Below are 27,230 nucleotides of genomic sequence, written 5' to 3'. Positions count from 1 at the left end.
AGTTCAGCTGGAGTGGACCAATTTAACACCAAGCCGTTTGCTGCTCTAGACTGATCCTCGCCCTGAGTGGTGGGGAAAAGGCTGGTCCTTTTTGGAGCAACGTGACTTGTCACAGTTCATCACAGAAATAAAATGTGTTAAAATAACATTTTATTCGGGGGTGGACAGAGATGGCAGAAAAGCTGAATGTTATTTTTGCCCATTCTGTGACTCAGAGTTTTTAGCCGATATTTTCACCTTACAAAACAATTGCCCATTTTGCCAGTATCAACCGTGAATTGCCTTTACATGCAAATGAAATTCTTCAACTTACAGATAATTGACTGCCCGGGAATACCCAATGTTTAGGATCACAAAACTTTTTAAACTGTTCCTTTAGTTTACCGAGTCCTAGGTTTCACAGATAATTCCGGACACAGAAATCTTTCTTTCAACTAAATAGTCTACAAAATGATTCTTCAAAATCAATTTAAAGGTCAGCGATATAGCCACAACCCCATTATAGAGTCCTCCAACTTTTTAAATGGAGTACACCCGTACTTGAGGATAATGAACATGCCACAGATTGGCATCCATTTTTTCCCATCCTTTCCTTTTTTAACTGAGATCCTTTTATAAATCGAGATTTTTTTGTGTGACCTTAGATACTACTTCTTTGGGAATCGTTCATTCCCTTAATTCAAAGCCACATCTCAGCTTCCCTCTGAGACAGTGAAATTCATCTCAAGCCCTGCCAGTCAGACCTTGCACTTTAATTAAACCCTGAAAGTTGCTTAAAGCGATAATTCAGCATCTCCGTCTAAAACTTTAGGAGATGTTATATGAACAACAAGAGGCAGATGCATTTCAATGAGCTTGAACAGAATCACATGTCATGCTTCCTGACTGTGTACTCTTCACTGTGTGTCAAAGTTCATTCATTCATCATCGCAAAAGGTATTTATTGCCAGGCGAGAGATGATGGTGGCATAAAATGAGCAAACAGGAGGGCTGATTGAATACATACATTTCATTCTGCTTGATTCTGACAAATGACACGAAGACAACAACAGAAAGGGAAAAAAAAAAAAAAGCAAAGAAAAAAAAAAACCCACAAAGAAAATGGGAGAGGAACTCACAGCTAAGAAGAGATGTCAACAAAATTTTGGAAGCAGTGAAATAGAATACCAGAGAAAGCTAAAATCTACACTGGCAGCTAGAGGACCAGAGGCCTTGAGAATCAGGCCACTTCACAATATGTCTCAAAAGGCACAGGAACAGCAGATACCAAACTGCTCTGAACTGTAGGGCAGGGTTGACCATACAAGGGTTGGTTTAAAGTCTTTAGAAGAAGCCATCAGGCTCACAGACGCCCTCTTCTACCCAGGTGGCCAGGAAGCCCCTTCTTTGCTACAGCAGGTGTCTGAAGGGTTCCTAAGAGCCATGGTTCTCAAAGTGTGGCCCTGGGTCCAGCAGCCTCAGCTTCACCAGGAAACTTGTTAGAAATGTTGATTCTCAGGCCCACTGAATCAGAAGGTCTGGCGTGGGGCCCAGCAATCCGTATGTCAACAAATCCTCGAGATGATTCTGATGCAGGCTAAATCTGGGCTTCCCTTGTGGCTGAATGGTAAAGAATCCACCTGCCAAAGCAGGAGACATGGGTTTGATCCCTGGATTGAAGATCCCCTGGAGAAGGAACTGTCAACCCACTCCAGTATTCTTGCCTGGAAAATCCCATGGACAGAGGGGTCTGGTGGGCTACAGTCCATGGAGTCGCAAAAGAATTGGACACAGCTTAGCACGCAAACAACAAAAATGCCAAAGTCTGAGAACTGCTGCTCTTTGTGACATCAGACAAGCTGAATGTGACATCAAGGACAAGAGCAACAGCTGAAGAGAGTAGCCAACTATTGGAGGCTTGGGTGAAGTTGATGTGCAGAACACTGAACCCCCAATACACATCTCATCCCCCAAAAGAGCAGCCAAGCTGCTCTGTCCTACACCAGATATTTAAGGATTCTTCCCTGGGAAACTGATAGGCCTGAGGGAAAACATCTGTGGTTAGTGACATCAAGGAGGGGAGGAGTCTGTAAATGAAATGATTGGGTCGTAGCCCAATCAGCCTACAGGAAAACCCACCAGTCCGTGAGCACCCTACCCCTCAGGGAGACAAAGCTTCCTGTTAGCCTCACTGAAGGGAGATGAAGAACTGACATCCACCGATTACCAGATGTGAGGAAATCCTCAAAGAGGAAGGGACTAAACCAAGACTAAAGCAAAGCAGAAATAAGAAACTTGGAGTAAAGGAAAATAATGTCAGAAAGAGGAGAAAAGATTAAAAAAGGATAAAAACTATAACATATCATTTCAAAAGAGTAAGAAAAGATACTACATTCATGAAACAAGAACAGGTAATGAGTCAAAAATGGAAACGTCGAAATAATTACAATGGAGGGAGAATTACTTGGGAAGCTGCCTATAAGTCTGAGCAGGGTCAGGATGGAGCCAAATACTCCTGGGGTGAGGAGTAAGACAGACAGATACACTCAGCTCTCACCCAGGGTGCTTCATTCCAACAATTTAAAGATGATACTAACCCGAGAAGTTACCTGTTAAACATGGGGACAGTTGGGAATGATTATGGATGGAGGAGCCTGGTAGGCTGCAGTCCATGGGGTCGCTAAGAGTTGGACACGACTGAGCGACTTCACTTTCACTTTTCACTTTCATGCATTGGAGAAGGAAATGGCAACCCACTCCAGTGTTCTTGCCTGGAGAATCCCGGGGACGGAGGTGCCTGGTGGGCTGCTGTCTATGGGGTCTCAGAGTCGGACACGACTGAAGCGACTTAGCAGCAGCAGCAGCAATACTTCTGTGGGGCTTGAGTCTCTTCCCCTTGAGGCTCATCCCCTGCCTTCTCCGCAGACTCAGGGAGGAAGACAAGTCTGGGGCAGCCTCAGCTCTTTGCCAAAGGAGCTCGGGCCTGCAGACTAGGACACCCGAGGTCACGTTCACAAAAGACAACAAAGGGAAGAGACGCTGTTTTTCTCTTCCTGACTTAACTTCATTCTGTATGACAGTCTCCAGGTCCATCCTCATCTCCACAGATGCTGTAACTGCATTCCTTCCCATAGCTGAGTACTACTCCGTTGTCTGCATGTATCACATCTTCTTTAGCCACTCCTCTGCCGATGGGCATTTAGGTTGCTTCCCTGTATACAGCAGAAGCTAATGCAACAGGGTAAAGCAACTGCACTCCAGAAAAAGACAACAGAAGTGAGCAGCACACGCCTTCTGAGACAAAGCTATTATAGCAGACAGACCACGAAGCCCAAATAGTCACAACAGATGTACTTAAGGATATAACGAAGTTTTGAGTGCTATGAAACAAGAAGTCCTTAAGAAAGAGCCAGGTGGAACTATTATCTATGAAAACACAACAGTAGAAATGAGGGAAACGCAGGGAGTAATTTTGATGAGGGATACATCCAAAATGTGACTGAAAGAGCTAGAAAGTAAAAGTGAGAACATTTTCCAGAAAGGAGCAAGAGATGGAAAACATTATTTTTTTAAAGCCAAGAACTATCAATAACTGCAAATAGGAACGAGGGGACAGAAAAGGAAGAAAAAATATTTGAAGCAATAATGAGGATATGAGCCAAATTGGAAATTTTGAATATGTCAAGTGTTATCAAGGACAGAGGCAATAGGCTCTCCCATCTACTGTCTGTGGGATGCAAACAGTACGACCGATTCAGTATTAAACATGCCGAGGTAAAGTTAAACATGCATGTAATTGACATCCTGGTAATTCCACCTCTAGGCAGATATCTTAGAGAAATTCTCAAACACATGTACCAGGAGATATGTAAAAGAATGTTGATGGCGGCATTACCCTTTATAGGATAAACCTGGGGAAAAAAAACCAAATATCCATCAACAGGAGAACCAATAAATTGTGAGACGTTCTTACAATGGAATATAGAACAGTGGAAGGGAGGGAATTACAGCTTTAATGATTAATATATGTGGATCTCAGAAACACAGTGCTAACCAAAATAAGCACATATATTTACGGAAAATAATAGAGTGTTATTTTCACTTGTATCAAGGTAAAAATCAGACAAAACTAAATAATAGGTTGTTGAGGGATACATATTTAGTTTAAAGGTTTAAAAAGAACTATAAAAGAGACTGATTAAAATAAAATAGAGAATTGTGATCACTTCTGTGGGGCAGAGGAGCAGACTGCGGCACGAAAAGCGCTCAGGGTGCTTCCGGCTGGCTGCTGATACTCTACGTTTTTTTGGGGGGGTGGTTTTGGTAGTGAGTGTCTGAGGTGGTTTTGGTTGTTATTTTTTTTTATTGCATTCAAACTGTGCATATTTGTTTTTGATAAACTCTATCCCTGCAGACTATGTCTTCTGGTTAAAAAATAAAAAAGACATGTTTTCCAGAATTAAAGAAAGATAAAAGATACTGAGCTGGAAGTAGGAAAGGGGATAGAGGAGTGGAACAGAGGAAATGGAAAATACGTAAGACATGATGAATCCTGCTATAGCTGTTACTGCTGTATGTAAACAGAAATGGCTTAAACTCGCTGTTAGGGATGCAACCGCGTTTCCCTGGCTTCCCTGGTCGCTCAGTGGGTAAAGAATCTGCCTGCAATGTGGGAGACGTGGGTTCAATCCCTGGGTCGGGACGATCCCCTGGAAAAGGAAATGGCAACCCATTCCAGTAGTCTTGCCTGGAGAATCCCATGAACAGAGGAGCCTGGTTGGCTACAGTCCATGGGGTCACAAAGAGTCAGACATGACTGAGTGGCTAAATTTCACTTTCACTTTCACTTTGCGTTTCCCTAAAAGGCGTACACCGGAGCGCTGACCTCAGAATGTAACTGTATTGTGAGATAAGAACGTTAAGGAAATAATTAGGTTAAACTGAGGCTGTAAAGCAATCTGGGGGGCTTCCCTGGTGGCTGCCAATGCAGGAGACTCTGATTCGATCCCTGGGTCGGGAAGATCCCCTGAAGAAGGAAATGGCAACCCACTCCAGGGTTCTTATAGGATAAATCCCAAGGACAGAGGAGCCTGGCGGGCTAAAGCCCAGGGGGTCACAGAAGAGTTGGACACAACTGAGCGACTAAACAACAATCACCCAGCCTGACTGGTGTCCTTATGAAGGGAAGAGACTAGGCCTCAGGGAGACACCAGGGATGCAAGCACGAAGGAAGGGCCACGTGGGGACGCAGCAAGGGGCAGCCATCTACAGGCCAAGGAGAGAGGCTCAGGAAACCAGACCTACTGGCATCTTGACCGTGGAGTTCCAGAACCGCCAGGAAATACAGTTCTGTTGTTTAAACCACCCAGACTGTGGTCTATTGTTATGGCAGCCCTAGAAAACTGAAAAATTAACCAATCTAAAGATAAAATTTTTCAGACTAGATTTTTACACTGATCCAGAATAGAATGTCCATCGAAAAAACATACTTAATAACAACAACAAAACCCAGAAAAGTTGAAAATGTAGAATTCTAAAAAGCAGAATACCTCAGGAACATGCACAAAAATAGATAGATCTGAGTTAGCACTTTCAATACTAGATGAAAAAAAATTTAAAGCTAAAGCAAAAATTCCTAAGGGATAAAAAAGATACTGTAGGCTGGTGAAGGAATAATAGAGCAAAAAGATGTAACAAGTCTGAGCGTAAAGACACTTAAAACTCAGTCTCAGACTGTTGAAAGGAGTAACTGATTTGAGGAGGGAAAGAAATACATCAACAATTGTAGCTGATGATTTCAAAGGCCCTTCCCAGCGGATCAAGTAGATAAGAAATGAATGAAGATGCAGAGGGTCTGAACAACAAAAATAATAAGTTTCAACACGTATAGAGTCTACCCCAAATGAACAGACAATCTGCGCTGTCTTGAACATACATGGAGCATGCATAAGTCTAAATAGAATACTGGGCCATAAGCAAAACCCAGCATATTCCAAAAAGTCAGAAAATACAATTTGAGTTCTTAGACCATAAGGCAATAAAATCTGATATCAATAACAGAGCAATCTTTGTTTTGAAAATTCCCTATGTTTGAAACTTTAGTATATTACTAAATAATTATTGAGTTAAAAGAGATATTATGAACAACAAATATTTAGAGGTAAGTAATAAACAAAACGTCAAAATTTATGGTGCAAAACTTAGTACTTATAAGTTTAATTAAATCTGTTAGAAACTTAAAAGAATAAAAAATAAATAAGCAAAGGATTCAACATATAACATTAGAAACAAGTAATGGATTGAATTCAAACAAGAGAAAAAAATGCTAACAATAAGTATCTTGGGACCTCACTAGTGGTTTATGTCATGTAGGGACACCCAAGATGGACAGGTCATGGTGGAGAGTTCTGACAAAACGTGGTCCACTGGAGAAGGGAATGGCAATCCACTTCAGTATTCTTGCCTTGAGAACCCCATGAACAGTGTGAAAAGGAAAAAGATAGGACACTGAAAGATGAACTCCCCAGGTCGGTAGGTGCCCAATATGCTACTGGAGATCAGTGGAGAAATAACTCCAGAAAGAATGAAGAGATGGAGCCAAAGCAAAAACAACGCCCAGTTGTGGATGTGACTGCTGATGGAAGTAAAGTCTGACGCTATAAAAAGCAGTATTGCATAGGAACCTGGAATGTTACGTTCATGAATCAAGGCAAATTGGAAGTGGTCAAACAGGAGATGGCAAGTGTGATCATCAACATTTTAGGAATCAGCGAACTAAAATGGACTGGAATGGGTGAATTTAACTCAGATGACCATTATATCTACTACTGTGGGCAAGACTCCCTTAGAAGAAATGGAGTAGCCATCACAGTCAACAAGAGTCCGAAATGCAATACTTGGATGCAATCTCAAAAACAACACAACGATCTCTGTTTGTTTGCAAGGCAAATCATTACTGTTTTTGTTCTTCTGACGGGATTGTGGTTAATGTGCTTATTTTTCAAACAGGATGTGCACCTAGTTAAGATGCATACCAAAGGCATTATTTTTTACCGAGTCTTAGTTCCGGCACGTACAATCTAGTTTGCCAACTCCAACACTTTGGCCACCTGATGTGAAGAACTGACTCCTTGGAAAAGACTCTGATGCTGGGAAAGATTGAAAGCAGGAGGAGAAGGGGACGACAGAGGATGAGATGGTTGGATGGCATCACCGACTTGATGGACATGAGTTTGGTGATGGACAGGGAAGCCTGGTGTGCTTCAGTCCATGGGGTTGCAAAGAATCAGACATGACTGGGCGACTGAACTGAATTCAGTGACTAAGACTCCACACTCCCAGTGCAGGGGGCCCAGGTTGGATCCCTAGTTGGCAAACTAGATCTCACGCGCCGAACTAAGACTCAGTAAAAACTCATTCCTTTGGTGTGCATCTTAACTATCTCAGTGCACACCCTTTTTGAGAAATAAGCATATTAACCACAATCCAGTCAGAAGAACAAGAACAGTAATTTGAACAAGCATTGTTTAATGTAAGTAATTATTTACAAGGAATGATCTGCAATGGTGGTGATGAAGAGGAAACTTAAGAATACCCAAGGTTCGCTGGAGTGGGGCAGAGGGAGGTGCTCACAGAAGCAAAAACACGGAAGGAGGTCCCTCCTCAAGGCTGGAATTCAGACCTAAAAAGAGAAGGGGCGGTGGCAGTCCACTGGATGCCAGAGAAGTTCTCTGGTTTCCCAGGACCAGAATGTGTCCCCATTTGGCCAACAAGAACCCCCTCCTCCCCACCCCCAGCAAAGGGGGCCATAGGGCTGATCGAAACCAGCCAATGGAATAACACCTCATGCCAGCTACTTTCCTGCTCATCATCCAGTGGGCGTAATGCCATCAATGAAGTGGAACGCTGAGATGTTTTGTGGAAAGTCAAGATCACCAAGATCTCTGCAGACTCTGCTATGGCAGAGAGCAGAATTGAGGCAGCCCTGAGGCAGCCCTGTGAAGACGGCCTGCTGGCATTGCCAGAAACTGCAAACTGCTATTGGTGGTCCTTTCAAGTTGGCTTGGAGAAAAACACATCGGCCACATCCATACCTACATACCAAAAGCCAGGAATTGCGCTGACTTGCTCCAGTAAAAGGCACAAACATCTGTCCCTAGAATCGCCACTCGATTCAGTGTATGACAGCCCACAGTTACTCCACTATCCATTCAGCCTCTGCACAGGCCAAGTAGGTGACCAAAATGGGAATACAACAGGTACCCGCACTCCTGCTTCTTTTAATGCTTGGATGATGGTATAGACTCTGAAATCCTCCCAGAGAGGCAATATTGTTTCTGATGCATCACCTTGGTGTGGAGGAGTTCTAGGGAGTTTTACTTAGTCCTCCAGTCATAAGGATTCTCATCCCACAGGTCTGGGAGCCAGTGCAGGGGATACTTCCAGTTTCCAAGTTTCTGCCTAACAGTTGACACATTCAAGATCTGAGAAAATAACTCACAGCTGGGTCCCCCTGTGTTGTTCTGGTTCAGTTGCTAAGTCATGTCTGACTCTGTGACCCCATGGACTGCAGCACATCAGGCTTCCCTGTCCTTCACTATCTCCCGGAGTTTGAGCCAACTCATGTGCATTGAACCAATGATGCCATCCAACCATCTCATCCTCTGTCGCCCCCTTTTCCTCCATCTCTTAGTTCATTGCCAGAGCCTCCACTTTGATTGGTGGGTCGAGGTGCATTTTGGATGCCCAGGAGTTAGAGTCCATTCATAGCTCGCATCTAGCAATCTTCAGAAGGTTTGGGTTTTGTACTGTCACAGCAGTAAATAGCCATAGGTCCTTTTGGTTTAAGCTGGGAAAACATTTAGAGTGCCTACTTGTGAAATCATGGCAGGAACCTTCCTCCAAGGGACCCAGTGTTACCTGCGGTCTAGAGACTCTGGGTCTGTTCACTGACTTAGGTCTCAAAACTGGTGACTCCACAGGGTTTAGGCCAGACTTGCAGCTTTTCTGGGATATGGATCAAAAAATACTTAGTAGGCTGCCGTATTTTGTTCCAAGTAACACTGATCAGTTACTATCACCAAGGAGCTCAGCTATGAGATTCAGGCCATGCTGAAGATTGGAAACCAATAGGCTGTGAAGAGGTTTGTTAAGTTGCCCTGAGTCAGAACTGGTCCACAGTTACTGGGCTGAGCTATTGGTCAGAGAATAAAGGGCAGGACTGGCAAGGAGGAAAATTTCCATCAGAGTGCCAGTGTGTCAAGCTTTATGCACAAGAATCTGCCTGTCGGAATGTTGGCCAGGCGTCTAGAAGCTGCCCATGGTGGTCACTGTTGAAGCCATCTCTCAGAGGCCAGCTGGAGCACCCAGAGAACTCACAGGGAAAGTACCAGCGAAGGTGCCACCCAGGCTTGCTGGGGGTGAACTCCGCTGGGTGTCCTGTACGACACAGGAGCCCACAGGAGGGAATGTATGCGCTGGAACCTGGACGAGAAGCCCCTTCCCCTGCAGTGTCCCTCCAGCGCCCTCTGCTGACAATGCTTAGCATCGAGTCAGCCGACAAGGATGAGCTCTACATCGCTAGCAGGGCATCCAAGGTAGGTTTGGAGCTGAAAGGCAACAGAGTTTTACTGCCACATAAGGAAAGTCATAAACAAAACAGGAATCACCAACAAACCAAAAGGGAGTTGTCTGAAAAGACGAATAGGTATAGAACTCTTTCAGTTCAGTTCAGTTCAGTCGCTCAGTCATGCCCGACTCTTTGTGACCCCATGAATCACAGCACGCCAGGCCTCCCTGTCCACCAAAAACTCCCGGAGTTCACTCAGACTCATGTCCATCGAGTCAGTGATGCCATCCAGCCATCTCATCCTCTGTCGTCCCCCTCTCCTCCTGCCCCCAATCCCTCCCAGCATCAGAGTCTTTTCCAATGAGTCAACTCTTCACATGAGGTGGCCAAAGTACTGGAGGTTCAGCTTTAGCATCATTCCTTCCAAAGAAATACCAGGGTTGATCTCCTTCAGAATGGACTGATTGGATCTCCTTGCAGTCCAAGGGACTCTCAAGAGTCTTCTCCAACACCACAGTTCAAACACATCAATTCTTTGGCGCTCAGCCTTCTTCACAGTTTAACTCTCACATCCATACATGACCACAGGAAAAACCATAGCCTTGACTAGACGGACCTTAGTCGGCAAAGTAATGTCTCTGCTTTTGAATATGCTATCTAGGTTGGTCATAACTTTCCTTCCAAGGAGTAAGCGTCTTTTAATTTCATGGCTGCAATCACCATCTGCAGTGATTTTGGAGCCCAAAAAAATAAAATCTGACACTGTTTCCACTGTTTCCCCATCTATTTCCCATGAAGTAATGGGACCGGATGCCATGATCTTCATTTTCTGAATGTTGAGCTTTAAGCCAACTTTTTCGCTCTCCTCTTTCACTTTCATCAAGAGGCTTTTTAGTTCCTCTTCACTTTCTGCCATAAGGGTGGTGTCATCTGCATATCTGAGGTTATTGATATTTCTCCCAGCAATCTTGATTCCAGCTTGTGTTTCTTCCAGTCCAGCGTTTCTCATAATGTACTCTGCATATAACTTAAATAATCAGGGTGCCAATATAGAGCCTTGACGTACTCCTTTTCCTATTTGAAACCAGTCTGTTGTTCCATGTCCAGTTCTCACTGTTGCTTCCTGACCGGCATACAGATTTCTCAAGAGGCAGGTCAGGTGGTCTGGTATTCCCATCTCTCTCAGAATTTTCCACAGTTTATTGTGACCCACACAGTCAAAGGCTTTGGCATAGTCAATAAAGCAGAAATAGATGTTTTTCTGGATCTCTTGTTTTTTCCATGATCCAGCGGATGTTGGCAATTTGATCTCTGGTTCCTCTGCCTTTTCTAAAACCAGCTTGAACATCAGGAAGTTCTCAGTTCACATATTGCTGAAGCCTGGCTTGGAGAATTTTGAGCATTAGTTTCCTAGCACGTGAGATGAGTGCAATTGTGCAGTAGTTTGAGCATTCTTTAAGACTAAAAGAGAGGACAAATTAAAAAGAATGTTCTGAGACCAACAAAGCTATCTTATATATTTGAAACATAATATTCCCTGGTGGCTCAGACGGTAAAGAATCTACCTGCAATGCAGGAGGCCTGGGTTCGATCCCTGAGTTGGGAAGATTCTCTGGAGGAGGGCATGGCAACCCACTGCAGTATTCCTGCCTGGAGAATCCCCATGGACAGAGGAGCCTGGCAGGCTACAGTCCATGGGATTGCAAAGAGTCAGACATGACTGAAATGACTAAATGTGTGTTAATTGTCAACCCTAAAACTCAAGGAAATTCCCTAGATAATAGAGCAGAAAACCAAAATATGGAAAATGGTTCGATGGGGACACAAAGTAACCCCAGCCCTGTGTGGGCTCCAGGAATGGTTCTGCCCTCTCTTTTCTAGTCCTTCTGGTTCTGCACTGGGTAGTTATGTTCTACACATGCGCAGAGCAGCGCTCACCACAGGATGCTCTGCTAGAGCATTTCCTGTGCTTTTGGGCAGGGATGGCCTGCGGCCAGTCATGAACTCCTAGGGGGAGTCGGCAGCCCAGTCTTCCAGCCTCTACATGGAACTGCCTCCTTGGAGCAATTTATGCTCCAGAGCTCCCTGGACAATGAGGCTGATGCTGAGCTTGTCCTGAAACCGCACCTCGGCCACTCTTCTTCCCCTGTGGTTTGTTGCTTCTCACATCGCCCTAAAAGGTTGCTTCTGAGGGCACCCTCAGTACATCAGCTGCACAAGAATCCCTGTCTCTGCCTCTGCACCTGGGAAATCCACCCTAAGGCGGAGGGTGGTAGCGCTGAAAGCTATACCACAGGGCAATGAATCTCTAGTGGTGTTTAGGATGGCTGAGAGCAGAGAGCCCTGGGTTAAGACAAGTCAGTCAGGAACTAAATTTTAGGAAAGAGATGAGAAGTAAGAAAGGGCTGCAACTGAGAAGCAGAGAAAGAGAAAAAGGAAGATAAAAGGTTATGTCTGGAGAGCCTCCTTGATACTGATGCAACATGGCAGCTGAGCGGAAGGAAGGCATGAAATAGGATGATGGCATTTGAAATCCAGTGATGAGAGGGAGGGCAGCCCACATACAAACATCAGGTAACCAGAGAATAATCACACTGGAAGAAAGCATGCCCAGGTAGAACTATCACCCAAGACTTCGCATCTGCCTGACTTAGCAATGCACAGAGCTCGCAAATACCTTGTCTGTTTTTTCCCCAAAGGTGTCTGTGAGATAGGGTGGTCGCTAGTCCCTCTTCTTTACTCTTTCCTCCCTTCTTGGGACTTGAAGTGCTTCCCAGTAGAGGAAAGGGAGAATACACCTCATGTCCACTGACTTTGGACTTGGCCAGGTGACTTATTTCAGCCGATGTAATATAAAGAGACGTGGCAGGAGCAGAGGCTGTGTGTGTGTTACCATGATTCATCTGGGCTTGGGTGCATTTGTAGCCTACCTTCAGAAAACATGCCCAGGTAATAACTGATACAAGGAGAATGGAAAGACACGCAGAGCAGGCCTAAACCCAAGCCTCAGCCGAGAACCATGTGCGGCTGATCCTACCCAGCCCCAACAGAACCACAAATACCTACAAACCTGCAAGTGAGAAATTTCAGGAATGCTTGTTATGCAGCGCCATGGCAACAGTAACTGACTGATACGATTAGGGAAACAGCTATCATTAAAATGCCCATTAAGCAGATGAAACACCTGACATACAGAGAAGATAAGAATTTGCCCAAGTTCACAGCCAAGGGCGAGGGTTAACTGTGCTCTTATCCACCTACTCAAGAAAGACTCTGCAAATTTAGACACATTTCACTGCTTAGAGACCCAGCTCTCAAAGGAATAATTTTTAAATGCATTTAAAAAAAAACCTACAGAGTTCTCTAATAACCTAAGAAATGCATGTTTTCATATATGTGGCCTATTAAGTCTGTTCATATCGTATCAGCAAACATCATGTCGTCTTGGAGAGGTTCCTAGTTTTTCCTGTGAAATGTTTTTCAACGCCTGAGTGAATCAAAATGAATGTAAATGAGGTTTATTAAGTCAACCCCACATGGTGCTGTATTGTCAGCATTTGTAGGGCTGTGACAGGTTAGTTATTGCAGTTTGAAGGAAATGTCACCAACACAGCAGTCTGCAGAATTAACTTAAAAATATATATATATATATAAACATCTCAGGATTTTCGACCCCTTTGAGAATCATCTCCTCAGAAGGTGACAGGGGGCTGAGGGAGGCTACATGATACCTGAAGCCAAGGGTCAGGGGCTGCAGGTAAGCACCCAGGCTTCTGAGAGGGGCTCTTAATGGACTGCGGAAAGGAAACAAAACGAGGCTGATTGGAGCTGACAAGGAGTGACAGGAGCCACCAGCAGCCGCGCCAAATGCCCTCTGCTCCCAGAACGAGTGTCAGACTGGATTTGGGGGTGGAGGGTGGGCAGAAGCAAGAGGAGAAAGGAGGCAAGGGAGGCTGAGCTGGCGAAGGTCGGCTTTAATAACTCCAAGGGGGCTGAGGATCCAACCGGGCTGACACCACCCCTTCCTGGGGAGCATTCCCGCTCTTGCCCAGGGAAGGCATCAGGAATGGGCTGGCCGGGTCATCGGTCCCTTACACGACTTGATTTGGGAAGAGTCGGGAAGGGTCCTTCCTCCACATCCTCACACCCAGTCTTTATAACTTTTGGAGAACTGTTCCTTCAAGTCCTGCACCCTTCCTCTTTATAAGGAGTCTCCTCTTACATGAACATACCTCATGGGACAGAACAGGGTTAAGCATTCATCCATCAAGACCAAAGTAAAACATACCTTTTATTGAAACCTCCAGGCCCTCCATGCAGGGGAAGGAAAAGGCACTGGAGAAAATTATGCAACTCGACCAGAAATCAATGTTCTGACTTCTCAGCGCACTCAGCTAACCCTGTGGAAACCTTCTGCAGCTGCGCCACAGTCAGGGATGGAGTTAACACAGGGTTGCGCACTGACCTTCTCCAGGCCACAGTCAGGACAGCTGTTCTCCTCCTTTATATAAAGTGGGAGAACTCCAGGGTTTGGGAGAGCATCTCATTTAATCCCACCTTTTTACAGAAGAGAGACTAAATGCCAGGAAAGAACAGGGAATTTCTAAGCTCACCCACCTGAGTAGAACATGAACAAGTGTTCTTTGTCAAACTTTGCCTTTCAGAAACCCACCCACACTTCTGCATTTTCTGCAAAGACCCTGCACCCAAGACTTAAACTCCCCTTGAGCACAATTAGAAGCATCTGTGAAACCATATTGGTCAATGGCATATGGCCATGTGCTTTTCTGCACAAAAATGAGTTTAAAAGACTCATCCGTTCAGCAGACATTTGTTGACTAGCCATTGTCCCAAGCCTCTGGGACCTCACAGACTAAGATGCCCAAAGTGGGCAAAATCCTTGAAGGCTGAAATGCAAATTAGCTCCCAGAAGTAGAGGGGATAAGTGTTCACACTGAGGTTTCATTTTGTGAGGTAGGGAGTGAAGAAGAAAATTAGACCCCTAGGTGGACACAGCAGGTGCGTGCCTGGCACTTCAACTGTGTCTGATTCTTCCCGGCCCTAAGGACTGTAGCCCACCAGGCTCCTTTGTTCATGGGCTTCTCCCGGCAAGAATGCTGGAGTGGGCTGCCATTTCCTTCTCCAGGGGATCTTCCAGACCAAGGGATGGAATCCGTGTCTCTTACATCTCCTGCATGGGCAGGCGGGTTCTTTACCACTAGCGCCACCTGAATGGAAGTGGCGGACAGAGAGGAATCATCTCTCTCTCCAGCAGACAGATGAAACCCAGAGACCCACTTTGGCTTTGCTAGTGCTGTAGGAAAAGGCCCATGCTGTTATTTTGCATGTATATATATTAATAACATAATAATATATGTGCTGTATAATATGCAATACTTATATATAAATTGTCATTGTTTTATATCTATATGTAAATATAAATATCAGTTCAGTTCAGTCGCTCAGTCATGTCTGACTGTTTGCAACCCCATGAATCCCAGCATGCCAGGCCTCCCTGTCCATCACCCACTCCCAGAGTTCACTCAGACTCACGTCCATCGAGTCGGTGATGCCATCCAGCCATCTCATCCTCTGTCGTCCCCTTCTCCTCCTGCCCCCAACCCCTCCCAGCATCAGAGTCTTTTCCAATGAGCCAACTCTTCGCATGAGGTGGCCAAAGTACTAGACACATATAAATAAATATATAAACATAAATCAGTGACTTCAGAACTCTGGAAGCCCATGAGTCTATAACGCTGTCAGTTGTTGAAGTTCACTGGAGTTGACAGAATGTGAACTGTCCCTGCCCCAAAGACAGAATCTCAGTGAGTGCTCCTACAAGGACTGAATCCTGATCCCACACCATGCATATTCAGTGACTTAGAATTACTGGACTCAAGGACAGAGCTGAGTCTCACTCCCTAAGAGTGAGCTTCTAAAGGAAAATATCCAATAAGCAGGGGGGTCCCTTAGAACTGAACTCAATAGGGCCCCTAAGGCTAGAAGTGGATTTGGAGTCTTTGGGGAAGGTCCAGAAAGAGGTCCACTTTCTGGGAAAGAAGGTTACTAGGGGAAAAGATGTGAGCTGGACCATAAAGAAGGCTGAGTGCCGAAGAACTGATGCTTTTGAATGGTGCTCAAGAAGACTCTTGAGAGTCCTAGGACTGCCAGGAGATCAAGCCAATCAATCCTAAAGGAAATCAACCCTGAACATCCATTTTGAAAGGACTGATGCTGAAGCTGGAGCTCCAATATTTTGGCCAGCTGATGCGAAGAGCCGACTCATGGGAAAAGACCTGACGCTGGGAAAGACTGCAGGCAGAAGGAGAAAGGGGCAGCAGAGGATGAGATGGTCGGATGGAGTCACTGACTCAACGGACATGAGTTTGAGCAAACTCTGGGAGATAGTGAACGACAGGGAAGCCTGGCGTGCTGCAGTCCATGGGGTCACAAAGAGTTGGACACATCTTAGCGACTGAACAACAACAGGGAAAAAGGATCAGGCCAAGGGCTGAGAAACATCAGACATTAGCAGCCACTGGAAGAGGAGCCAGTTGAGGAGTCCAAGGGAAGCAGGATTGTCCAGGAGTTTCCCATCACAAAGCCAAGAAAACCACAGATGGTGTGGAAAAACCTCACTTAGGCCATTCGTTTCAACTCCTCTTCCCCAATGAACCATTTTAGCAGCTTTCCTAATAGTAGAAAATGATTGATTGGAATTTCACTCCTTTTTCAGCAAAGAAAGCCATGTGGTAGAGAGAGCTGTGAACCTGGGTCAAACCCTCCGAGCTGAATCTCGCCATGATTGTGTGTCAGAGCCCAGCTGTGTGACCTCTTGGAGGCATCCTAACATCTGGGGGTCAAGATGTCCTCAGCTAAAATCACAGGTTACTGTGAGTTTTGATAAGGTAATGGATATAAATGCATGTGTAAAGTACTATGCACATAACGTGACTTTTTTTAAACTGTAATTCTTAGAGAACTGACAAGTATGGATGTAAACAACAAAAAGACTGGTACCCAGAGTCCTGAAGATAGAAAGTTTCCATCCAGATCTTGCAGGACTTATTTGCCACTCACTATCAATGACACTTTTTTGTTTGTTTGTTTGCGTGCTTGTATTTATGATCAATGTTCTGCTTACTGAGTATATTTAATCCATTTTTAACATTTGAAGGGCATGGCCAAGGATGAAATGGTTCAGCAGAGATGGAAAGACCATAGAACAGCAGGGATTTTGGCAGTGTAACTTGACTTGCTCGTCTCTCCCCCTCCCCAGCTTGGACTTGCCTTGAAAACCAGCTGCCTCACAACTAACAGAAGTGGTTTGGATCCCCTCAAAATAGCCCCATCTCCAGAGCACTGTCATTATTTAACCTGTCAGCTCCCTGAAAAAGCCCCATTAACAAGACTTGGTTATTCGCCCTGATTCAGAACTCACTCTACAGAAAAGTCCTATCCCCAGGGTGTTTTTAAAGTAATAATAATAATCAGCAGCAGAAGTAACATCCTGTTTTGGGATGTGAAAGGAGTTTGGGAAAACAAGAGCCCAGTTCAAAACTTAAAAGGAAGATTTAGTGGGTGGTAGGGGCTTCCCAGGTGGCGCTAGTGGTAAAGAACCCACCCACCAATGCAGGAGACGTAAGAGACGCAGGTTCGATTCCTGCATCGGGAAGACCCACTGGAGAAGGGTTAGGCTACCCACTCCAGTATTCTTGGGCTTCCCTGGTGGCTCAGCCGGTAAAGAATCCACCTGCAATGCAGGAGACACGGGTTCAGTCCCTGAGTGGGGAAGACCCCCTGGAGGAGGGCCTGGGAACCCACTCCAGTATTCTTGCTTAGAGAATCTCATGGACCAGAGGAGCCCAGCAGGATAAGGTCCATAGGGTCACAAACAGTCAGGCTCAACTAAAGTGACTTAGCTTAGCAGCGGATGAGATGACCATAGAATGATTTGAAAAGCTATGACATATGCCTGGGAATTTGGAAGGTTGTGAGGATGTGTGGGGCTGTGTGTGTACCCAGGAAAGATCAGAGAGGTCTGTAATATCTCACCCCAGGGTGTCCTTGAGACCCTGTGCAAGGAAGAAATTAAGGCTGAGACAGAGTTGTAAGGCTCCTGAGCATTTAAGGCATATGCCAAAGCACACAGAGCCACTTATCAAAAAATTTAAAACATTAATTCAAAGTACTTTAGGAAATAGGTGACTAACCGTTAGCTGACCACTCAGGAAACCTAACAAATACTTCAGTGGGTACACACTGCAGGGAACATGTGTTTCACAGAGTTAGTCTGGAAAAGTTATTAAACCAACAACAGCAGTAACAATAACAACAACAGCAACAACGGCAAAATCAAACAACAAAAACAAAGTTTGGTGGAGGGAGATCTGATTTCTAGAATTGTCATATTATAGTATCTAAAAATGTTACGTTCGTGAGAGAAAATATTTATGTGTTGCTGTTCTTCAGTCACTCAGCCGTGTCAGGCTCTTTGTGACCCCATGGACTGCAGCCCGCCAGGCTTCCCTGTCCATCACCAACTCCTGGAGTTTGCTCAAACTCAAGTCCATTGAGTGGTGATGCCATCCAACCATCTCGTCCTCTGTTGTCCCCTTCTGCTCCTGTCTTCAATCCTTCCCAGCATCAGGGTCTTCCCCAAGGAATCAGTTCTTCACATCAGGTGGTCAAAGTATTGGAGTTTCAACTCAGCATCAGTCTTTCCAAAGAATATTCAGGACTGATTTCCTTTAGGATGGACTGGTTGGATCTCCTTGCAGTCCAAGGGACTCTCAAGAGTCTTCTCCAGCACCACAGTTTGAAAGCATCAGTTCTTCAGTGCTCAGAATTCTTTATGGTCCAACTCTCACATCCATACATGACTACTGGAAAAACCATAGCTTTGACTAGATGGACCTTTGTCAGCAAAGTAATGTCTCTGCTTTTTAATAATGCTGTCTAGGTTAGTCATAGCTTTTCTTCCAAGGAGCAAGCATCTTTTAATTTCATGGCTGCAGTCACCATCTGCAGTGATTTTGGAGCCCATTGTTTCCCCATTTGTCATGAAGCAGTGGGACCGGATGCCATGATCTTCGTTTTCTGAATGCTGAGCTTTAAGCCAGCTTTTTCACTCTCTTCTTTCACCTTCATCAAGAGGCTATTTAGTTCCTCTTTGCTTTCTGCCATTAGAGTGGTGTCACCTCTATATCTGAGGTTATTGATATTTCTCCTAGCAATCTTGATTCCATCTTGTGTTTCATCCAGCCCATGATGGATGAGTATATGATGTACTCTGCATATAAGTTAAATAAGCAGGGTGACAATATACAGCCTTTATGTACTCCTTTCCCAATTGGAACCAGTCTGTTGTTCCATGTCCAGTTGTAACTGTTGCTTCTTGTCCTGCATACTGGAGGCAGGTAAGGTGGTCTGGTATTCCTATCTCTTTAATAATTTTCTGCAACTTGTTGTGGTCCACACAGTGAAAGGCTTTGGTGTAGTCAATGAAGCAGAAGTAGATGTTTTTCCGGAATTCTCTTGCTCAGGCACAGGAGAAGGGTAACAAAGGACCAGCTTGGAAGGGAGTAGTCAGAAGAGAAAGATGGTAGACCCCCATCAGCAACCATCAGGTAGATGATGAGAGAGGAAGAGTTTGAGGGTGAATTCCAAATTGCCTCCTATTTTAATTTCATGACGGAAATGTCTTTTTCAATCATCATTATCCAGAATGAATGATTGATTTGTAAAATAGATCATCAAGTCCCAATCTGACTTGTTTTCAAGCTATCACAGTTGCTTAAGCAAAGTTTTATGTGCAGTCAAAAGAGTGCAGCATTCTTTCCATTTCCGAAGAAGGAATTCAAAGCACTGAGTGTTGGATTTCCTCAATTGTCACAGATAAGCAGATGGTGCTCAGAGGGGACACCTCCCTGCAGGAGAGACTCTGGTTCTCAAAGCCATCTATTGTATCTGAGCTGTGTGAGTGCCCTGCGGGAGATGACAGCTCAAAAAATCAGACAGGGAAATGGCCTGTCTCCCTTGGGGTGCCAGCAGTAAATCATAAGAGAAAGTAGAGGGACGTGATTCAGAGAGCCCAGAAATTGAAAAGGACCTGCAGGGTTGCCAGGTTCAACTCCTCATCTTGCAGGTGAGGAACTTGGCCCAGAGAGGACAAGTGACTTATCCAAGGTCACTCAGCTGGATGGTGGCAGATTTGATACAGACAACCTGGCCTCTCTCTCCTTGAAGATGCGTGGCCCCCAGGCAGGCCAGGATGTCACTGAGAGACACACGGGCAGGCTTGTACAGCCCTGGCAGGCCTCATAGCAAGTAAGAAAACCTTCTGCTGCAACCCTGATGACGAAATTAAATTAGCTACTAATTGGTTTATTGGCAGCAAGCTCTGTGAGGCAGTAAGGCACACATTAAGCTGGAGTAAGATGCGCACATTTCTTAGAGCTGATCATCTTGGTGATCACTTCTGTGGCCCACCCCAGTGATGCTGTGCACCTCTCCCCTAGGAAAGCTCTCAGAAGGATCCCATGACCTTTTAACTGTCAGATGACTCATTGCTGTCTCTTCCTTTTTCTATCTCACTTTCACCATCTTCTCTTCTTAGTCTTCTTCATCCAGCCTTTCCCAAGCTGTGCTCTTCAGAACTTTGCTGCCAGTAGAGTGCCAGCTGAATGTTTAATGACTGGCTCTCTTGGATAAAGAACTCTGATTTGTAGTGTTTAGGAATTTCCATGGTGTAAACACTCCCATCATGGGCTAATTTCAAGATACCAACACAATATATACCGGCTTACAAAATTCCTGATAATTTAACAATTGGTTCTTACAAGTAAAAAAAGCTGTTTCCTACACAACACTGATAAGGTTCAGATCCCATCTGAAAGCAGAAAAGTGCACATTCTTCTCAAGAACACATGGAGTATTCTCCAGGATAGATCACACTGCTGTTGCTCAGTCGTTAAGTCCAACCCAACTCTTTGTGATCCCATGAATGGCAGGCTTCCCTGTCCTTCACCATCTCCCAGAGCTTGCTCAAACTCATGTCCATTGAGTCAGTGATTCCATTCAACTATCTCATCCTCTGTCGTCCCCTTCTCCTCTTGCCCTCAATCTTTCCCAGCATCAGGGTCTTCTCCAGTGAGTAGGCTCTTCACATCGGGTGGCCAAAGTATTGGAGCTTTAGCTTCAGCATCAGTCTTTCTAGTGAATATTCAGGGTTAATTTGCTTTAGGATTGACTGGTTTGATCTCCTTGCTATCCAAGAGACTCTCAAGAGTCGTCTCTAGCACCACAGTTCGAAAGCATCAATTCTTTAGCACTCAGCCTTTTTTATGGTCCAACCCTCACATCTATACAAGACTACTGGAAAAACCATAGCTTTGACTAGACAGACCTTTGTCAGCAAAGTAATGTCTCTGCTTTTTAATACTCTGTCTAGGTTTGTCATAACTTTCTTTCCACATACCTCCCTCTCCAAGAAAAATTCATTCTCCAGGGGGAAAAAAAAATCACAGAAACTCATTTTTCCTAAGATGTAAATACATGGTAACAGCTTAAACTAGTACCTTTCTAGACTTATTTATATCTTTGTACCTTAAAAAAAAAAATCTTAAAGCTAACGTATTCCAGTTCCACCCCAGGGATTCCAGGCAGCCCAGAGGATATGAGGAAATAGTAATTCTAGACCAACAGTGTCATGAAAGTGCCCCCAAATATCACAGGAATGCTGCCCGACCTACCTATGTGAAAGTCTGCCCTGATCTCTGCTTTCCAAGACCTGCCACCATCCCAACAAGCTCCAGACTTCCTCTCCTGTGCTTCCAGACAAACATAGGATGAGGTCAGGACATCTAAGTACACTGAGGTACAAAGCGTGGCATCCAGACCCAATGACAAGATAGGAAGCAGATGTCCTGAGTCTGGCCAGCAGACCTGAGTGCTGATCTCAGAGGCACCAGTCTCCAGTTGTCTCACCTCAGAAAAGATACCTGATCTAAGCTCTGCTTCTCATCTTTGAAATAGGACTTCTATCGCCCACCTTGGAGGATAGCTGGGGGCGTGGTATCCCCCGATGGTGGTGATGGTAACTCCCAATGGTGCTGATGTTCCTGAAGGAAATCTCAAGCCCTACTTTTACTAGGAAACTAGAAACACCAGAGCTGGACTAAAAACTAAAAACCCCAGAGTCTTCTTTGCAGCTGATCCCAGTTGCAGGCTATCATTTCCTGCCTGCAACTCACTCAGGCTGCCAGCCCAAATGATGGAACTCTGTAAGACACCAAAACGTAGGTGAGGGCAGCGTTCCTCTCTGGGGGAGCTGGACCAGCGGTTGACTGGTGCTGACAGCAGGTGCAGGGGAGACATTTTTGCCAACCGTCCAGTATCCCTGGTCCTCTGGTAATTCAAATTACTTTCCAAATGTCACTGCATCTGTCGGAGTCTGACAGCTCTTCACACTGGAGCCCTTTCTCTGAGCCTGAAGACCCGGACATATTCCTGAAGGGGCTTTTGATCTTCATTTCTTCCCAGGTGGGAGGGTCCTTTGTCAGACAAAGTCCAGACTCATGAAACTTGTGGGCAAAAAAACCTAGTGACAGGTAGTCTGGCAGGTGAAGATGATAACATATCGAATGCGGGGACCCAGCTAGTTGGATAAGACACCTGACGTTCCTGAAAATGAACAGTCAGGGGAAAATACTTACGCTGTTCTTCAAACCCACTGTGGCATCCTCCCCACTTATCTTGAAATCTGACTTCTAGTAACTCCCAAAGTGCTCAAGCAGAGTCCGGACACCTAAAATAAATATTACACAGTCCTACGAGCATTGCTTAGAAGAAGAACTAAAGCATTTGTTCAAAGCCTCTTCTCTCTTGCTTAGCATAAAAGTCTAACAATCCCAGATATCTGATTTTCCAGTTTCCTGCAAATTGATTGTAGCGCCTGTAAGATGTACCAAGGGAGGGAGAGGTAGGCATTAGAGACAGCTCAATAATAGCAACGAGGAGTGACAGCTGGCGGCCCGGTGGCAGAAACCGAAAGGAACTGGAGGAGCATGTGTGTGCCGGAAGGTCACAGAAATTAGGCAGGGTCATTGAAAAAGAGTTAAACTTTCTCGTGTTTCTGAAAAGGTAAGGAGATGCAGAATACATCTGAGAAAGCCTTCCACCCAGAATGCCTAGAGGAAATGAAATTTGGGGCTTAGAAAGAACAAGCTTGGGAATTCAGGGAAATTCACTTAAGTGGAACGCTGTCCTCCCCTGACAGTGTAAGATAAATGAGGCGGTGCTGCACCTGCAAAGGCCACCGAGCCGGGGCTGGGGAGAGAAAATCGCCCCCTGTCACCTTTCCAGCAGCTCATAACGTTCCTAAATTCCCCGCATCCTCCCAACAGCAACCACCGCGTCCCGCCTCGCTGTAGGAATTGCTGTGTGCGCCCTGCAGCATGGGCCTCTCTCCTGTAATGCTGGCCTGGGGGCAGGGAGGTGGGCCTGTTCCTTGGGAATGAGTGTCACAGAGAGATGGATTGTGCCAGACACTTGGCTCCCACCCCTCCTCGTCTTCTCTTCTCTGTCCCTTCCGTCTGCCACCTCCCTCTTCACAGGGCACCCAAAGCCAGGCTGGGCCTGCAGCCGACAGCTCTTGATTCTCAACAGGCCTTCAGCTTTCACTCATGAGATAAGCATCTCTCTACATTCTTGGAGGCTTGCACCAACTTGCACCACGCCCCTATGCACTCAGGGCCTCAGATAAAAAGCTCCAGGGGCTCAGAGCCCCACCCCAGCCCGCCCCACACTCCTGCCACCCAAGAATCAGTTCTGGTTGATCTGGGGTGGCCCTGGCATTAGCAGGTTTCAGAAGCTCCCTGCAGGATTCAGATGAGCAGCCAAGGCTGAGAACTGCTGACTTAACTCTGGGGCACAATCAGGAGAAGCTGCCGCCCGGGAACTCCAAGAAAGACCCCGTGCCCTGATGGCTCTGCTATGGTGAGCCTGATGCTGCAGTCAAGGCTGACTCTGTGGAGGTGAATACAGCCCACAGGCTGCTTTCAATGTTCACTTCAGTTCAGCTCAGTTGCTAACTTGTGTCTGACTCTTTGCGACCCCATGGACTGCGGCATGCCAGTTCTCCCTGTCCAACCAACTCCTGGAGCTTGCTTAAACTCATGTTCGTGGAATCGGTGATGCCATCCAACCATCTCATCCTCTGTTGTCCCCTTTTCCTCCTACCTTCAATCCTTCCCAGCATCAGGGTCTTTCCCAAGGAGTCAGTTCTTCACATCAGGTGGTCAAAGTATTGGAGGTTCAGCTTCAGCATCAGTCTTTCCAATGAATATTCAGGACTGATTTCCTTTAGAACTGACTAGTTTTATCTGCTTGCAATCCAAGGAACTCTCAAGAGTCTTCTGCAACACTGCAGTTCAAAAGCATCAGTTCTTCAGCACTCAGCTTTCTTTGTAGTACAACTCTCTCATCCATACATGACTACTGGAAAAATCATAGCCTTGACTAGATGGACCTTTGTTGGCAAAGTAATGCCTCTGCTTTTTAATATGCTGTTTAGGTTGGTCATAGCTTTTCTTCCAAGGAGCAAGCATCTTTTAATTTCATGGCTGCAGTCACTATCTGCAGTGATTTGGGAGCCCCAAAAAGTAAAGTCTCTCACTGTTTCCATTGTTTTCCCAACTATTTGCCATGAAGTGATGGAACCGAATGCCATGATCTTAGTTTTTTAAAAGTTGCATTTTAAGCCAGCTATTTCACTCTCACTTTTAATGTGCAGATACTGAGAATGGAGGGAATGAGGGGTTTGATGGGACAGGAGCCGAAGCGTGGGGGGAAAAGAAGCCTCTGGAAGCTTTGGAAGTGTTGACTCACTAAGAGCATCCTGAGCAGACAGGTAATACTTCACAGGTGCCCTTCAGGGGAGAAGTTGAGTGTGGTTGCTATCACTGCACACTCACTGCTGATCAGAAACAGCCTGAGGGCCTTTGAAGAAGGAAATGCGAACCGCCCTCGTAAGGCTTTCCCCTCAGTGTTACCTGCACAGGTTCACCTGAGCGAGATGGGCCTGAAGACTCTCAGTGGCTCCTATCCTGGCACTGGCTTCCTGGAAGGAACTGGTCTTCAGGCCTGGCTTCGCCAGAAGCGTTTGCCTCGTACTTGATGGGGACTTTGGGAGCAAAAAGCTGCCCTTTCTGCTCATACATCACAAAGTGGTGCTTGCATTCTGGCCACCCCTGAAGACCCTTGTGCTCAATCTAACCATCCCAGCGTGTGGGTAAAGAGACCAGGAGACCTGGTCAGTGTCTTGACTCACTTGTACCCCCAACTGGTGCCAACGAATGATTTAAGTTAGCATAGAAAGACCCCACATCCTTCCACAAAGTAAAATCCATTTCAAATGAAGAGACTTGAGGCCAGAAGAAAATCAGAGAAGCGAGTATGATTCATATCGAAACACAGACACATCTTGGAATTCAACACTGGCGGAGAGAGAGGCCACTGATCTGACTCTGAGTTTTCTAGTTCCCAACACAAAAGAAAGCAGGCTCTCTACACAATTCACAGCCCATAACAGCAAATCTAAACAGTCGTTCAGATAAACAGAACGGTTCCTGGAACTGAAACCAGACAGAAAAGCCTCCCCTAGCTCCATGTGGAAAGGACCCTGTGATTTAGCGAATAAGATCCTCAAGGCAGTCTTTCTGTAAACATGGCAATGAGTTTCACAGGTCTGTTTTTAAAAACATCCCTCAGTGAAGGCTGATGTCATAATGCCAAATTATCCTCCAATTAGAAAAAAATAATAATAATTCTGCAGGAGACCAGGACAAATGTTCCAAGGACCAAAGTTTGACTTAATTCAAAAGTAGATGTTCCAGAAAGGAGACGAATGGTAGATTGGGTCATCGTCATTTTCCAGGTACGAAAACTGAGGCTCAAAATGTGGTCCAGGTGAGTTACGTGTCAGACGCCCCCATCTGCTAAGCCAAAGAGCAAGAACTCCAACAAAGGCTCTGGTGGTGTTTGTCTTTTTGTCTAGCATGTGTTCTAATCTAGACAATACAACTGAGGGGCTGGTCTGTTAAGATGGGAAACCCCTGTTGATGGCTGCAATAGGATAAAAGAGGGCTTCCCAGGTGGCTCAGTGGTAAGGAATTCGCCTGCCAACGCAGGGAGATACAGGAGACCTGAGTTCGATCGCTGAGTCGGGAAGATCCCCTGGAGAAGGACATGGCAACCCACTCCAACATTCTTGCCTGAAAAATCCCATGGATAGAGGAACCTGGTGGGCTACAGTCCATAGCGGTGCAAAGAGTCAGATATGACAAAGCGATTGAGCATGCATGCGCACGTAAGATAGAAGGGAGCCCGAAATTTATACTCAGCCTGCCCCCCGACGAGATCCTCAGCTTCAGCTTTCCCTCCTGTTACATGGTACATCCCCAGCTCCACCCTACCCCTCCCAGCCTGAATGGCCCTCCCACCACCCACGGAGTTAGATAGACAGCCCCTGCCTTGATGGCTGGAGGTGCCACACCCCACCTTCCGCCTGTACCCCAAAGCAGCCCCCTGCACTGGCCTCAGCCACCTTGGGCTCCCCTACCTTTGTACCCCCTGGGGGTCCTCAGAGCTGTGAACATGCCCCAGGGCTCAGGTGTGGGAGGGGAGCAGCAAACAGGGGATCTGTCGGGGGGACGAGGAAGAAAGAGAAGAAAAACGGCCCCTTCTGAAAGCTTTCCAATCACTCCAGCCACCACCATCTCTAATTCTTTTCTTAAAGTATAAAATCATTCTTCCACTGATCTTGCTCGTGGTCAGAGCTCAGTACAGGCCCATCCGTCACGGGGCTGATTTGGTTCAGCAGGTGTTGGCTGGGCCATCGCTCATTTCAGGCTAATCTGCTGGCGGCTGTCAGGGGTTATGGAGTATTTATTGAGTTTGTGTCAGGTCCGGATGACCAATAGCCAGCAGCCGGTGGATACGCACTGACATTGATGATATTGCCGAATTAAGCGAGGTGATGTATACTCAACTTGCTTAGAGCCAGCAACAGACCCTGGGATCGTTTTATAACCTGATGTAGATGATCCCTGGGCTTCCCTTTGTAAAGAAAACATCACACGCAGGGCCGATTCTCTTTAAAGGAAAAGATACATGGTCCCCACAAAGGCAGTCATGTCTGCATTTCAGTGAACAAGAGCATTTCCTGGGGAGGCTGGAGTCAACACACAAGATCCAGACATTTGCAAATGGCCTTCTATGCACTGCCAAGGCCCCTCGGAGTCACAGCATTTAGATGCTGGATTCACAACACTTCGATGTTAGAACTCACCAGGAACAGGCATTGAGTGGTGACCTAGACTCAAGAGGATGAACGTAAATCTAGTCAAAATCTGCCTTTGGTGGCAGCAAGATATCACAGATAAGAACACTGGGGTTGAGTCAGACAGCAGATAGGGTCGTGATGCCATCTGAGGCCATTGTGCAGTTGGGCAAGACACTGTGTGTGCTCTGATGCCCAGAGACAGTTTCTTGTTATCTCCTTGTTGTCTCCTCTAGCTAGTCCTCTCCCTGAAACCTGACTAGACTCCAAAGCAACTGATAAAATCTCCCACCATCAGCACCTGAGGGACGGGGGTATTGTCCCCAACTCATGGGACCATCA

This window comes from Capricornis sumatraensis, chromosome 4 (assembly GCF_032405125.1).
Source record: "Capricornis sumatraensis isolate serow.1 chromosome 4, serow.2, whole genome shotgun sequence".
Lineage (NCBI taxonomy): Eukaryota > Metazoa > Chordata > Mammalia > Artiodactyla > Bovidae > Capricornis > Capricornis sumatraensis.
This window is presented reverse-complemented; position numbering follows the sequence as displayed.